The sequence below is a fragment of the Poeciliopsis prolifica genome, unplaced genomic scaffold (assembly GCF_027474105.1).
Source record: "Poeciliopsis prolifica strain line A6 unplaced genomic scaffold, Auburn_PproV2 SCAFFOLD059, whole genome shotgun sequence".
NCBI classification, from domain to species: domain Eukaryota; kingdom Metazoa; phylum Chordata; class Actinopteri; order Cyprinodontiformes; family Poeciliidae; genus Poeciliopsis; species Poeciliopsis prolifica.
Genome location: NW_026562434.1, coordinates 2,421,144 through 2,434,767, shown reverse-complemented (window position 1 = coordinate 2,434,767; position 13,624 = coordinate 2,421,144). Strand labels below are relative to the sequence as shown.

Sequence of the window (13,624 nt, the reverse complement as noted above, 5' to 3'; positions counted from 1 at the left end):
GACCCAGTCCTCTCACATGATAACACACAATATTTAAATCACTCATAATATATAGTTGTTTTAATCATGTCAACCTCGACCTCTACTTTTTGACCCTTTGACCTTAATTCTGGATGTTGCATCTGATGTGTTTCTGCCTCCTGTTGGTCACTCAGTGTGGCCACAAACATGTCAAGGAACAAGAACATAGTAACACAGAAATAGTTTGAACACATGAAGCCCCAAGGACTCCCATCAACCCGCCTGGTTCTATTAAGACCACATATAATCTGTGGTGGCCTCCTGACCAGCCCCCGATGTAACCAAGGCAGAGCGCCGTGTGCCCGTAGTCGCTCTGGGGAAAAAGCACTAAGTGCTTCCAGATCACAAAGAACAGCAATAATTCCCTGCTGAGATCTCCACCCAATTGGGAGAACGATAGTAACCAGGTGATATTGGCGACCCGTGAGATCAGAAACATTTGAAATACAGATTCACTATATAACTATGTAACATTGGCTGTTTCCATAACGTCTTCTTCTCCCCTAATAATTGTTGCTAAAACATCCCTTATATCCTCCAGAGTTCCTCTGTTTATGAACATTTTGTTCTCCTCAGTCTTCAATGTAAACTTTTAGATGTGCATCAGGTTGTCCCCCTTTTCCATGTCTTGGAGTCCAGGCCTCTCTGGAGGCTCCGCTTCCATCCTCTCTCTCTCACTCATCTGCACCGAGACGTCCAACCTCTCCAACGTCGGTACCGCGTCCACAAGAGGAGGGAAGCTTTTCGTTCCCAAGTCCATTCTGAGTTGCGCCGGAAAACCACATATTGCCTGTTTTCCTTTAAGTTGCTTGATGAAGCTCGCAGTCTCACTCTCTTCTTTTGGAGCTCTGGAGAGAAGTCCTAGTCAAAGTATATTGTTTTCCCTTGGAGAACGATGTGTTTTAGTGACCCGGCCCGTTGCAGCTGCGCTTCTTTTCTGGTGTAATCCATGAAGCGGCCAATGATGGAGCGAGGCGGGTTGGTGTCAGCGGGCCTCGGTCCCGGCGCTCGGTCTGCTTTTTCAATGCGGAAATCCTCCTGCAGAAGAAGCGAGGTTCTGATTCATTCCTTTACGAAGCCGATCATGTCCTGTTTCTGGCTTCCCTCCCTCCAGAACCTGCTAGATTCTGAGATGGTTCTGGCCCAGACGGTTCTGCAGCTCAGGGTTTTTCAACCTTTTCTGAGCCAAGGTTCATTGTTTTCATTGAAAGAATCAGGAGGCAAACCACCGACCAAAAACATAAACAAATAATACTCTATAGCCGCAGATATTAAATTTATAGTAATTATTATCAAAGTGTCTTGAATAGAAATCAAATAAACACAAATATTTATGTTTTGTCATATTTTATATTTTTTATTTCAAATTGCACTTAACATGTTCACTTCAAAAATACAGCTGAACAGAGGCACAACAATGTGGTCTTAAAGTTAAAGAGGTTAAACTGCAGTTATAAAACACTGTAGAAAACTTCAGTGTTTTACAAACTAATTCTGTCCACAAGCTTTCTGTTGGCCAGAATACAGAAAATAACTCCATATGAAGAGTTGAAGCACAAAACGTCAATATGTGAATATTTTAGTCACTTAGTGTGAAACCTGTGCATGTTGGGATGAACACAGGGCTGAAATCCTGGCAGGAGTTGAAGAAAGACACACGAAGCTCTTCCTCCACAGCTCTCTCTCTGTTTTTATAATAGCCAGGCTTGAGAAGCTCACTTCACACAGATATGGTGTGGAAAATGGGAGCAATGTCAAAGTAGCTTTGTTTGCCAGAACAGGGAACTCCTTGGCAGCAGTGAACCAAAAACTGTCCAAAGGCGATCAGCAGAGCTCAGCTTTAAACCACCATTTTGTCTCAGTTCAGTTAGTTCCTCCTGCTCCTGGAAAGTCATGTTCTTTCCACAATTGCTGAGCTGTTTGGGTCCCTAACCCAGTCAAGGCCTTCAGTGAAGGCTGAAATAAAATGACATCTTCTCCTCCAGAATGTTTAATGTGTCCCTATTTCACACAGAGCAACAGTGTGAACATTTTACCATTTCTTGGTTAGTGGGAACATTTCCAGGTTGCCACTTTCCACATGTTGTTGCCAGAGCTGCAGCTTTGAGCAGAATCCTTTTATTTCATCCGTACTTCTGAGCAGGTTTTCATTTGGGTCTTCAGTTCATTCAGATGATGAAAAATATCCGCCAGGTTTGCCAGCTTTGCACACCACTCATCACTTGCAAGCAGCTTTGCGTAATTGGACCCTCATTTGTCAGATATACTCTGACTTCCTCCTGCAGCTCATCCACACGAGTCAGTACCTTGTTACCATCGGACCTCCATAGGAAACAGCAAGATTTGATGCTCCGCTCCCATTTCCTCACACAAAGATGTAAATATGTGGTTTTTCACAGGTCGTACTTTCATAAAGTTTGCTATCTGCACAACATCATTCAACACAGGTGTTGGGTCTGCTGGTAAAGTGTTGGACATGAGGGCCTCACGGTGTGAGAAACAGTGCATAATGATTACATCTGGGTTTCTTTCCTTCACTCTGCTTACAGAACCTTTGGTGCCCGACCATGGCTGCAGCTCCATCTGTGCAGAGACTCTGCAGTTTCCCACTTAAGTCCTCCTTGTTCAAGATGTTCTGATGGGACCTGAAACATTTCCTCTCCTGTTGTCCTTTCTGGCAATGCCTTGCAAAATAGGAAGTTTTCTCTGATTGCGTCTCCATCCACAAAACGCACATTGGCCAAGAGTTGAGCATGTCCACTAATATCAGTACATTCATCAAGTTGCAACGTAAATTTCTCTCTGATGTGGATCTTTTCCAGAACCACTTTGGATGTGTGCAGACATGTCATCAATAGAAATTATCTGAGAGGAACTTTTGCTATTTCTGGAGCCGCTTCAGGTCCGAGCATCTCATCTGCAATGGCTTTACAGGCGGGTAATATGAATGTCTCTGCCACAGTGTGGGACCTTTTTGATTTAGCTACAGGTTCAGCTACATGCTAGCTAGCTAGCTAGCTTTCAGGCTCTCTCATTTACTTCTTTTTTTCTCATTAAAAGTGCCTGTTTCTCAGTGTGTTTATGCAGGAGAGTAAAATAGTCTTTATTCTTGTTTTGAAGCGAAGGCTGTTTCGTTTGGAGATGGACTTTAAGCTGCTCGGTACCGTAGAACCGCTGGATCGCTTCTCACCGCACACCGAGCACAACGGAGTCGGTGTCGTTGCTTCCCGGTGTTGAAAATAAGAATTTTAAATTAGCACAATAGTACACAGGACAACCTTGATGCATATGAAATATACCATGGAAAGTTAAAGTACACTATGTTATAAATTTAGATAAAGATCCAAACTGGGACAATTGCTCACTCTCTGAACTTCCATAAATCTATAGAGAGGATTTATAGTGGAACTCCCTTAACTGCTAGGGAGTTTGGCTGCTAGGCAATTAACAAATTCCTTTAGTATGGTACAAAAGTTCAGTAGGACTAAAAAGAGTTTTTTCTTTAAATGGAAAAACATTTTAGTTCTTAGATCCAAACATTTTAGTTATTATTTAGCATTAGATTTTGTGCGACTTTGTTTAAAAATACAAACTAGTTTATAGTTGAATCATTTTGAGGCAGAGATAACGCTCCAGATGTACGTCATAAATCATGGCCTGGGCAAGAGGCTGGTACGAGAAGAGCTGGGTGTTTTAGCAGGCCCCAGAGGTGATAAAAGTAACATTAAGACAGCCCCCACAAAGGGAAAAAACACACTTCCTAATGCTTATATTTAAATTTAGAGAAAGGCACAGTCTTATAAAAGTTTTCGTTTGCAACAGAGAATTCGAATTGCTTTCTCCCGAGTCCGCAATTCCAGGAAAATGCATTTTCTGTGCTTTCTTTCTTTCAACTTGTGTAAGTTATTTCTGTTTTGTCACGTCTTGGACTTTTGATAATCTGGGTGAGATGCCTATTGTAACATTCTGTATGCATTGATTTTCTCTCGATAAAAGCTCTAGAAATCTGAAGTCTGATGTCGTATGATTGCTCTTTCTCCCTGCGCACGCTTAGAATCAAGAATCCGAGACAAAAGAGGAAAATTAACGAGCTAAATCAAGTTATTCCTCTTTAATTCTTAACACCGGTCAAAGTAAATCCAAATGAAATGGAACTCTCGCGATACTGTCTCCAGCTCACAGGATTTGCCTTCTGTTGATCTCTACTCATACTACAGCCTTCATCTGGGTCCGAGTTTTGTCCAGATACCAGATCAGAGTTTAGATTTTTCATTTTCAGAAACTTCTCCATCACTGTCATCACAGTATTGCTGGACAGAATGTTCTCACCACGACCCTCATCATGCATCCATCACTAATTCTCTGGTGTTAACGCGCAACGCTATGTACTTACTGCCCCCTAGAGTTCAGGACATTACATGACTACACCGCTAGTCGCTATGACAACACAGACACCTGCAGATAATGTTTTCAAAAAGTCTTTTTAGACCAATTACGTGAAATTTGATCATTTACAGTGGTTGAAAAACACTGATCCAGAGAGTCAGAAGCCTTATAAAAGTCCAACAAGCAAATCAAGCTGTTATCATTGATTGGTTCTGAAGGGTCCAGTAGATCCAGCACAAGCCTCAGGTTGTTTGTGTCTGTGGGACATGAAGCCTGATTGAGATTCATCAATAATAGAACTGAGGGTTTGTTTCATTCTTCTGGCCAAATCCAAACTTTCCAGTCATTGTTCAGTCAGCAAATAGGTCTCCAGTTGTCAATGGGTAACTTGTCTTTGCCAGCCTTTGGGATCAGAGTAATAAGGCCTTGTTAAAGTAGGAGGCAATTCTCCACCATCAATACTTTCTGAAAGAGCCTGAGAATAAAGGGACTCACATCTTTGACACATTTCTCATAAAGCTACTTGACAGCCCATCACTACCTGCTGATTGGTTGTTTTAAGGCTTCAAATATCCTCTTCTACTTCCTGTAGCGTGAGGTTAGCATCACACATTTTGTTCTCAGATCAACTTCACAATGTTTCATGGAGTCAATCAAAAATTATTATTTTTCATCTTAGTTAGAAATGATACTATGTGATGTGGCAAAATTAAAAATGGATCTGCTTATAAATTCACCTCATTAACATAAACATGCAATAAACTTGCAGGCACAAAAGAGCAGCTACTGAGTGAAAAGAAGTGAAAAACCTGCAACCAGTTCAACAACATGAACAGTAAAGTTCTCTGTAGCATAAATTATACATGAGCCAATAATCTCACAACATTATTATATCAAATGATGTCCAGTAAAACAGGGAAACATTCATTCAAAATAAAAATGCAGGTTGAACCAAAATCAACAATCCAAAGTTATTGAATCAAAACTTCCTGAGAGCAGCTAATGTTTAATGCTGGATCTGGTTAGCTAGCTGATTAATGCAGGTTCTGATTGGCTTTTGGATTTTTTCTCCAAAGAGAAAAATGTTCTGCAGGTTCTGAGTTTCAGGTAGAAGTTCTGAATGAAACAGAAAATATTAAGATTTTCCCACTTTATGCTTCAAAGCATTGACCTCTGACCTTCATGGGATGGGAAAGTTTTACTTTAATTAGGGCTTTCTGAAAGGCAGAGTTGATGAAAAAGTCTTTTTAATGTAAATATTTAAATTTGAACAGAAAAAGAACAAAATGAGCAACAAATGAACCAAATGAAGAAGAAAAATGTTTTTTTTTTAAAACACATGAAGAAAAACTGCAGCAAATTTACAAAAGGAAGATTTAATATTCAAATCTGACATGTTGAGAAAAATAGGAGCCGATAGAAACAGAAAATGATCAGATTGAGAAAAACTGATCAATATTTCAATAAACTCTGATGAATGAAAGGAAAAATAAGAGAAACAACATCTTGATGTGAAGCTTTGACTGGAAACAAACAGAAAAAACTGAGGATCCTGGAATAATCCTGGAATAATCCCAGCTTCCATCTTTAAAGGCCTGGAAGGAGAAAAAGTTTCCAAGGACTTAATCAGAATCGTTTCACTAAGAAATAGATTGTAGAGACTGAACTATCTGTTCAACAGTGAGAGAGTTTCTCTGACAGGAGGAAAAACTTTAGACTCTTTAGACTCCAATCAGGTCAGAAACACTGAAGAACCATGAAACCAGAACCCAAATCCAGGAATCAGAGGTTCAGTGAATGTGGTGTTGAAGGTGTGGAGGAGGATCAGTGAGTCAGAGGAGACTCTGTAGAAGGACAGAATGCCAGCAGGACAGTCCACATACACTGCTACTCTGTGAGAGTCACAGGAGGAGGAGAGATGAGTTTCTATGTTATTGTGCCTGACAGAGTAACCATAAATATCAGAGCATCGCAGACTCCAGGAATGATCATTCTCTGAATGATCATTATCCCCAAACAAACAGTCTCTACTGTCTCCTTTCCTCCTGATTCTTCTGTTACTCACTGATATAAAACATCTCCTCTCCACTCGACCTCCCAGTAACAGCGACCAGTCAGACCAGTTCTACACAGCTGAGGCCAGTTATTAAATCTGTCTGGATGATCAGGATATGACTGAAAATCCTCCTCATATGTCACCTTCCTGTTGTCTTCAGACAGTTTGAGTTTTCTGTTCACTGTGTTTGTGTCGATGATAAGTTGACAGGAATCTGATGGAGAACAAACACAATCCAGATGCAGTTATTGATCATTTATTGACACTTTGACTCCTGAATGAGTGATGTGACAGTTTGAAGATGGTTGAATGTGAGCTGCTTTGTTGTCATGAATCAGATGAAAAACACACTTACATTTCCTCAGACCTGGAGTCAAGAATGGGCCTCCAGCAGGCTCCACCCTGAAAGGAGGAGGGGGGTCAGACCATCTCTTTCAGCAGCAAAACATGGACATTACATGTCTCTCAGACACACATTGTCCTCCACTGAGACAGGAACAGTCCAACATCTGGATTGCAAACTGCAGTGGATGTAGGAAGGACAGTTGGTGCTGCTGCAGCACAACTCATTTCTCCAAACACAGGAAAAGCTCCAACAGAGAGAGAAAGGAAATCCCTCAGTAACAACCTGAAGAAACTCACTGAAGCCTAAAAGGACATCAGGAAACTAAGGAAACATTTCTGGAAGCTCAACCTGATTTAATAATCAGCATTAAAATACAATCAATCTAAACTCTGATCAACACCTGGATACCTGATCCATCCACACTCCCACACACAGATGAAGGAATGAAACACTAAACAGCCCTGCTGCTGAAAACCTGCTGTGGCCTCACTGTAATATCTAGAAATACAAACATTAAAAAGGAGAAGCTGCATCACATTCAACAAAGATTCAACAAGAATCAAAGATTTGATCTCTGAGCTCAGACTCACAAACCAGGGAGAGGCTTCCATCATCACACACCTCTGACAAACACCTCCAACCTTTCAGCACTTCCTCTACCAACCAGCACCACCAGGTGGAGCTGCACACATTTACAATGAGCCCAAGAAGAAGAAGCAGCATCCTGAATCCAGCAGCTGCAGTAATGGCTTGTGAAAGTGTCCAAGGAGCATCTGGAACCAGAACCAGCAGATCCAACAGTCCAGAGAGTCTTTGTTTGCATCTTTCCTCTCAGATTTCCAAGCTGCTCTGAGAGGGAAATGACATCATCACTCTACTGATGATGTCATGCTCTGATGTCACTGATCAGGAGCTGCTGCACTTCTACATTTCCAGCACAGAGGTCAGAGAAGTTCTCAGCTCTGATGAGGAGCTGGCCTGCCTTCACACTGATTGAGGGTCAAAGAAATATTTCCAGATGAAGTCAGACTAAAATGTTGGATTGTCCTGCTGTTGCAATCAGAGGCCAAGAAGAAGCTTCAAGTTCTTCTCCTGTTCAGCTCCATGTTCCTGTCAGAGACTTCAGCTCCTCATGAGGAGAACAACTAAAGCCTGGAACAGACTGACACCAACATCCTGACATCTCATCCCTGAACAAAGCTTTGCAGCATCAAGGTGACTCTTAGCACCATATATGGACAGATTTCCTCTAAAGGGGCGGAGCCTGGATTGGAGGAACCAGCAGCAGCTTCCAGGAACAAACCTTGGGAACCTCTGGAGGAGAACATGGAGATGAGATTCCTGCTTTAATCAGTGGATTCATTGATAGAAAACATGAAATATCTGAGAGCTGCAGCTCCATTTTCTACAGATCTGCTGGAACATCAGATAGAAATGAAGAATTTCATCATTTCACATCAAATCTGTTCATTTTCCACAGACACAACTGAATTATTGATCTGAACTGGTTCTAAAGGTCTGGATGGTAAAAACATCCATTGTTTTTCTGTCTCATTAGTTTCCAGAAAGAGTTGAAATGTTTCAGAAGCTTTTATCCAGCAGCTCAGTAAAGATCTCTCCTCTTTCCAACCTGATTTAGTCCATGAAGCAGAACATCTCTGCTGCTGAAGCAACAGGAGGAAACTTCTCCAGATCTCAACTTCTACACTCTGACTGCTTGGAAACAGATCAGGGAGGAACAGCCTTTTCTCCAGGCTGTTCCTCCTGACTCTAGCACCACCTACTGGCTGTTCACCTGAGGTGGAGAAAGAACTCAAACAATGAACTGAAGTAAAACTACAAAGAAACAGACAAAATGTTCTCTAGTAAAAGAACCAAATAACAGTTTCACTGGAGTAAAAGTAATGAAGCACTAGCTTTTATAAATACTTAAAGTTATTAAAGTAAAAGTACTTGCTGAATGTATTACCTAATGGCTAATATAATATCATTAAGTGCACTGATCATATTTAATTTTAATACATCAGTAATGAGCCATTTAATGATCAATGCTGCAGATAAATCATGTTTTATTGTGTTTTCTCTCTGTGACAGTTTAGATGGTAATAGAAATCTAACTGAACTTCTGTTATTAATTTAGTCAGAGTCCCTATTAAATGATTAAACCATCCAACTCTTTAATTTTCCTTGTGAGCCGTTCTTAGTCTGGAGAATATTCCAGAAAACTGGGTGATGATCTCTGCCTCCAGATGAGGCGTCTAAATATTTAATTATCAAATTAAACATTCAGCTTCAAACTCAATGTTTCCCAGCAGACTGACTGAAGACATTTCTCCCTCTTCCTCCTCTATCAGACCTTCTCTGCTCCTGCAGCAGGTTCCTCCATACCTGAGAGCTTCCAGTCTCCAGTGTGGATCCTTCAGTCCAGCCGACAGCAGCTTCACTCCTGAGTCTCCTGGATGATTGTAGCTCAGGTCCAACTCTTTCAGATGGGAGGGGTTGGAGGTCAGAGCTGAGGCCAGAGAAGCACAGCCTTCCTCTGAGACCAAACAGCCTGATAAGCTGCAGACACACAATTCATCACATGATGAGAAAATGAGAACATTGAGGTAGAGACCAAGATCTGAACTGATGGATGGATGGATGGATTTATATGTGGAATAAAAATTAAATCCAACCAACCGCTGGGATCTGTAATTATGCTTCTTTTTACACCTAAGATGCAGCAATTTGTCAAGAGCCCACAGTTACCTGAGAGTTTCCAGGTTGCAGTTTGGACTCTTCAGTCCAGCAGAGAGAAGCTTCACTCCTGAATCCTGCAGGTTGTTGTTAATCAGGTCCAGTTCTCTGAGACTGGAGGACTGGGAGCTGAGAACTGAGGACAGAGCTTCACAGCTTCTCTCTGAGAGGTTACAGCCACTCAGTCTGAGGAGACAGGGAGGAAAATCTGTTATTAAACAATTCATAAAAATGTCTTTTTTCCAGTCAACAATGTTCCTCTTTACTGATTTAATGGACTGTTTTATATATAATCATGTTGCCTTTTGTTGTGAACTGGTTCAGTCTATATTTGGGTCTCCAGCCATGAAGGACTGAACTTAAGGCAACAAGGAGGCTGGCAAGAGAAATATTAAATTCCTCTATGAACTAAATGAATCCATGTCAGTTTCAACAGAAAGAGTCCAATGAAGCCTGAGAATCAAGGCTGGGCTGAAGATCAGCATCAGGCTCAGTTTGAGGATCAGCATCAGAGCTGGTTTGAGGGAAAAAAGCAGCTTGAATCAAAGCAGAGCAAATCTCCAGTTTCATCTTTACATGTTTTAACTGTTGGATACAGAGATGGAAAACTGAGCAGTGACTGACAACAATTATTATTTGAACAAGAATCAAATTACTCAATAAAATTGTATAAAGAAATCTCCTCTTGTTTGAGGAAAAATTACAACAAAACTAATGTTGGAAAAAACAAAAAAATTTGCTCCTAAACTAATCCAAAAACAAGCATTAGCCAAACATTAAAATTTAACCCAGTATTTAAATTAAAGAGTTGTGAAACTGAACTCTGATAGGAAACAGTTTAAACTGATTTTCTCTCTCCAACCTCTTGGTTCCACATGGAGCTATATTTGGCCCCCTGCTGCTCTGAATACTATGTTATTGTGGTTCCAGTAGATGGGTTGGTTTCCCAGGTTCATTCAGAACCATGTGATAATAGGTGATAATAGGCTGTTCTTTGCAAAGTTACACAGTCAAAATTAATAGAAATAATTTTAGTTATTCAACTGTAATAAGAGACAAAAGGATGTTCAGAATATCAAGTTATATTTTCACCATGTTATTCATTCACTTATAAATCCCATTGTTCCAAACTAAATATTTAATTGTCAAACTACAAATTTAGCTTCAAACTAAATGTTTCCAGCAGACTGACTAAAGACATTTCTCCCTCTTCCTCCTCTATCAGACCTTCTCTGTTCCTGCAGCAAGTTCCTCCATACCTGAGAGCTTCCAGTTCAGTAGGAAATAAAAATCAACATCAGTCACATATACAATGGATGAGGAAGTCTAACAACTGCTGGGAGGAAGGATCTGCAATAATGCTCCTTGTGCACCAGGATGCAGCAACCTGTCAAATATCCAGAGTTTCACTATCAATATTAGCCTGAACCCAACCTTTCTAAATTTCTCTCTTCTTGGTTCATTCAGGCTGCAGCAAAGGAAAAACAGCCATGTTTGTTTGTTGAGACTTAGCATGATTACCCATCTCACAGTAAGACATTTATTATTATTTTACTCTACAATTGAAAAAAACATTTGCATCAGAACTGATAAAATGAAATGGACAGAAATCTGGTTTCACCAGGATGTAGAACATTTTACCTGAGAGTTTCCAGGTTGCAGTTTGGACTCTTCAGTCCAGCAGAGAGAAGCTTCACTCCTGAATCCTGCAGGTTGTTGTTACTCAGGTCCAGTTCTCTGAGACTGGAGGACTGGGAGCTGAGAACTGAGGACAGAGCTTCACAGCTTCTCTCTGAGAGGTTACAGTCACTCAGTCTGTGGAGACAGGGAGGAAAATCTGCTATTAAACAATTCATAAAAATTAATATTTTTTAATGTTTCTCGTGGACAGAGAAGGATCTATCTTATTTTATACAAATTTATGATGCCTTTCATTGTGAAATGGTTCATTCTATAATTGGTCCTCCAGCCTTACAGTTTAGAACTACAGCCAACAAGGAGGGTGGAAAGAGAATTATAAAATTCCACAATTAACTAAATTAATACAATACATTTTAGTATAAAGAGGAGTTTTGCTGCCTTAATATGTAATAGTATTCTCTGTTGCTGTATCTCATTTATATATCCCCCAGTGAGACACTTTGAAGAGACAATTCACCAATATATAAACTGAAACATGAATATACATTTACATCATTTTATGTCTGTCAAAAATAAATTCATTAACATTCTGTGTGCTTACAGAGCTTTGTTGGAGGTGTTAACCACTGGCAGCAGCCTCAGAAGAACCTCCTCTGAAGCAGAGTATTTCTTCAGGTCAAACACATCCAGATCTTTTCCTGATGACACTAAGATGAAACCCAGAGCTGACCACTGAGCAGGAGACAGTTCGTCTGTGGAGAGACTTCCTGAACTCAGAGACTGTTGGATCTCCTCCACTAGAGAACGATCATTCAGTTCATTCAGACAGTGGAACAGATTGATGCTTTTCTCTGCAGACACATTCTCACGAATTTTATTCTTAATGTACTGAACTGTTTTCTGATTGGTCTGTGAGCTTCTTCCTGTCTTTGTCATCAGACCTTGTAGGAGTCTCTGATTGGTCTGCAGTGAAAGTCCCAGGAGGAAGCGGAGGAACAAGTCCAGGTGTCCATTTGGACTCTGTAAGGCCTGGTCAACAGCTCTCTGATGGAGAGACTTTAGTTTAGGCTTATTAAATAATCTAGATTTTTTAGATGTTTCTTTTTCTTCCATCAGATTGACACCAGAGTTGATGAAGGTCAGATGAACATGAAGAGCAGCCAGAAACTCCTGAACACTCAGATGGACGAAGCAGAACACCTTGTCCTGGTACAGACCTCTCTCCTCTTTAAAGATCTGTGTGAACACTCCTGAGTACACTGAGGCTGCTCTGATATCGATGCCACACTCTGTCAGGTCTGATTCATAAAGATCAGGTTTCCTTTCTGCAACTGATCAAAAGCCAGTTTTCCCAAGACTCAATCATCTTCCTGCTCTCTGGACTCCAGTGTGGATCTGTTTCAGCTCCTCCATCATACTTGACCTTTTTCACTTTGGTCTGAACCACCAGGAAGTGGATGTACATGTCAGTCAGGGTTCTGGGCAGCTCTCCTCCCTCTCTGGTCTCCAACACATCCTCCAGAACTGTAGCAGTGATCCAGCAGAAGACTGGGATGTGGCACATGATGTGGAGGCTTCGTGATGTCTTCATGTGGGAGATGATCCTGCTGGCCTGTTCCTCATCTCTGAATCTCTTCCTGAAGTACTCCTCCTTCTGAGGGTCATTGAACCCTCTGACCTCTGTCACCATGCCAACACACTGAGGAGGGATCTGATTGGCTGCTGCAGGTCGTGTGGTTATCCAGAGGAGAGCAGAGGGAAGCAGTTTCCCCCTGATGAGGTTTGTCAGCAGAACATCCACTGAGGTGGACTCTGTAGCATCAGTCAGGATCTCCTTGTTGTGGAAGTCCAGTGGAAGTCGACTCTCATCCAAGCCATCAAAGATGAACAGAACCTGGAAGTGTTCAAAGCTGAAGATTTCTTTGGTTTCACTAAAGAAGTGATGAACAAGTTCCACCAAGAACTTTTTTCACAGCAATTCAGCTTTCCTCTCAGAGGTGAAAATGAACTGGATGGTGGGCTTTGTCTTCAGCCCAGTCCAGAGTGAACTTCTGTGTTAGGACTGTTTTCCCAATGCCAGCCACTCCCTTTGTCATCACTGTTCTGATTGGTTGATCTCTTCCAGGTGGGACCTTAAAGATGTCTTCTTGTTGTTGTTTCTGTGTGGTTTCCTGGATGCTGTTTCAATCTGTCTGACCTCATGTTCATCATTGACCTCTCCAGTCCCTCCCTCTGTGATGTAGAGCTCTGTGTAGATCTGGTTCAGAAGGGTTGGACTTCCTGCTTTAGCAATCCCCTCAAACACAGACTGGAACTTCTTCTTCAGACCAGATTTAAGTTGATGTTGACAAAATGCAGCAAGATGTTCTAAATAACACAATAATGAAATTCAGACATTAAATAAAATCATCTTTTGAATTTGTTTCAAATTCAAA

General features: G+C 41.1%; 1 pseudogene; it reads right to left on the bottom strand.

Moving 5' to 3' along the window:
* Window positions 1–613: 613 nt before the first annotated feature.
* Window positions 614–12,835, bottom strand: LOC129379613 (NACHT, LRR and PYD domains-containing protein 12-like; annotated as a pseudogene).
* Between the last annotated feature and the right edge of the window lie 789 nt (window positions 12,836–13,624).